Consider the following 3,451-nt stretch of genomic DNA (forward strand, 5'->3'; position numbering starts at 1 on the left):
AAAAGTGATTATGGAGACCTCCGTACACCATTTGTTTTAAATAATTATTCATTTTGTGCAAGAACCTAGCCAGACCCTTATTAAAAGACGCCACCAGTCTAACCGTGCAATCATCTTGAACATCGTAGATGATAAGACAGAAGTGTTTGTAATAATTGTGATGATCATCCAATCTGCCTTCTGATCCTAAAATAAAATTTTTATATGTCATTGGTTGCTAGTATTTGTTTGAGATCAAAACGGAAATTGTTTGCCATCCAAAAAACTCCTGAGTCAACAAGCAATCAATCCATCCTTATATACATGTGATCATAAGAATAGCACACCTTATCACTAAGAAGCAGTCTGGTTATACCCTTGACCCAATCCATGTGCAATTGTCGATATTTTATGTACGGCCTAGGAAAATTATACTGCGATTCTACTTTGAAACTCCACTAAAATATCTGCCTGCTCTATGAGTCCATAAGACAAATTAGGCGGCGGGGCCGCTCGAAAACCGAAGCTGCACCAATATATACCCATCCCACAGATAACAACAAAAATCCTCTTCAGATTGTGACAATGCGATATACTTACCTTAACACAATGAGGGAAATCACTCGGGCACCGCCATAGAAAGTATGAAATCAATACCTCCGAACTTCGGTCATATACTCCGAAATCCTCAGAATTCTGAGCAAAATCTCTAAAATCCGAGCAAAATCATCGACCTAGCGCAACCAGCCCACTCATCTGCCCGGACATCCCGGACATCCCGGCCAAACCGCACATCCCCCTTCATCCGACCGCACTGATTCCCCGACAGTGTGTGCCACCCACCGACAAAAAATAAACAAAAAATTATCCCCTTAACTTTATTTAGAAAGAAACAAATAGGGCAAGGAAACCCAAGCCAAAAACAACCAGCAACCATCTCCAACATAACACAATATACGATCCGGTGTCAGAAAAGTACACTATACACCACAAAAACGTCAACACTTCCGTATATGTTCATGTCATGTTGTACACAGTGTGTATGAATCGAAAATTTTACTATTTTGTTAATATCTGTCAGAACCAAACATATGCTGCAGCTGAGCCTACAATATTCAGACAAGCGTACAATGCTAGTATGTAATCAAAATTCTTTAGTTAACATTCTAAGAATTAAACCCACAATATTCAGACAAGCGTACAATGCTAGTATCTAATCAAAATTCTTTAGTTAACATTCTAAGAATTAAACCACAATATTCAGACAAGCGTACAATGCTAGTATCTAATCAAAATTCTTTAGTTAACTTCTAAGAATTAAAGCCACGGTAATATAAAATCAGAATTCAATTTAATTAGCTTACATTTGTCAGAACTAAAACATACGGCGTAAAAATACACTATACACCACAAAGTTGTTAACACCTCCCCATGCGTTCATGTTCTGTTGTAGATAGTGTGCGCCTATCGAAAACCTACTATTTGAAAAGAACCAAGCAGAAACGTGTCGAAACACACTCGAAATTACACAGAGACATACTGTAACATACAACTAAGCAGACATACAACCAACCAAAGCAAACTCTGGATCTGGGGAACCGTGTCCGCCAAAAACAAACCATCACACCCAGACAAACGTCAAAAAAACAAACAAACTATCTTACCCAAATGTTTTTGTTAACATTATAAGAACAAAAACATATGGATTATTAATTCAGAATTATTTTGTTAATATCTATCAGAACCACACACGTCGTAGTTGAGCCCTCAAAATGTAGACAAGCGTCAAATGTTAGTATCCAATCAAAATTTTTAGTTATTTTTTTAAGAATTAAAGCACACGGTACCACCAATTCAGAATCAGTCAGTCAACACCTGCCAGAACCAAACATATGCCGTTATAAAATACCATACACCACAAAATTATCAACATGTCCGCATGTGTTCATCTCCAGTTATACACAGTGTGTGTCAATCGAAAACTCTACTACTGGATGTGAGTGCTCATGATTTACAGAGTATTTGCATCAGTTTTTACTTTTATTTAGATTTGGATGCGTGGCAGTTTGATAACCGGCTATTATGAGGCATATCTGCTTTCTAATTGCAAATTCATTCCAATGATTCCGTTCACCTGAATAAAGACGATGAACTTGATGCAACCTGAAGAATTGCTTGATAATATTTTACAAATCTGCCAATTGACCTCTAATGTCTTGCTTTATGTTTACAGGAAGGACATTTTCTTTCAGTTCTAATGTGACTTGTCAGTAACAATGAAAAATAGTATATTTATAGAACATCAGCATCTATATCATTCGAAATCAAATACGACTTTAGCTTCTGAATGGTTCTTTAAGGCCGTTTGTACATACACTTAAAACAAAACATGTGCAGTTACAATAATGCTGCAGACAAGGACCAGGCAATTTTGTCCACAGAACAAAGGTGACCCCACTTCCTGTCACTGTACAAGATTTCATGACTCTAGATGAAATATCTTATGATAAATGTTGAATGAAACCCCAAACAGAACACCAAGCACAACTTCACATGCTATATAACAAACATCTAATGTTTTATGACTAGGTCAAATGTTTTTAGATACATGGATCTCAATTTTTTATGCCCTTATTGCATACTTTGCCAAAGTCAAGGGCCATCATTTTGGTCTTGCACAGTGAAATCCAAATAAAACTGAGGTGCACAAAATCACATGCTGAATAATATTTCTACATAGTTCTACGACTCCAGGTCAAATATTTTAAGAAATATGCAGCACATTTTTTAAGCATTTTGTGTATATTTTTACAGTCATGGACCATAAACGTGGTCTTGCAGAGTGATCCCAAACAGAACAACAGGTAAAGAACTTCCCTGATTGACTAAATTAAGGGCCATAACACTGGTCTGTCTGATGTAAAATCAAAACAAAACCGTAAGTGTACAACTTCACATGCTGAATTATATTCGCATCATGTTTCATGCTCATAAATCAAATAAGTTGCAAGATTCGCACGAAACCGGGTTTTATGCATATTACTGTCTAACTAGTCAAGTGTAGAACTCTGGTCTGACTGGGTACACATAGGTGCACAACTTCACACGGTGAATAATATTCCTATCATGTAGTATAACCAATTCAAAAACGTTTGGAGATACATTTGACACAAACTTTATGGCCCTTTTTATGTATATTTCTAGCAAAGTCAAAGGCCACAACTCTGGTCTGGATGTGTGAAATCCCAGTTAAAATACAAGGTACACAGCTTCCCATGGTACATGACAATCGGGTGATGTTTGATGAATCCGGGTCAAAAATGTGTTTGAGGTATGCGCGACAGAACTTTCGGACGAACGAACGGATGTACAGACAAGGGTAACTCGATGGGCCTCTCACGCAACGCCACTGCAAACTTTGTTCTGGGGGTCTGATACATGGAATGGAACACATTTAATAAATTTGATCATT

The sequence above is a fragment of the Mercenaria mercenaria genome, chromosome 7 (genome assembly GCF_021730395.1).
Source record: "Mercenaria mercenaria strain notata chromosome 7, MADL_Memer_1, whole genome shotgun sequence".
NCBI classification, from domain to species: Eukaryota; Metazoa; Mollusca; class Bivalvia; order Venerida; family Veneridae; genus Mercenaria; species Mercenaria mercenaria.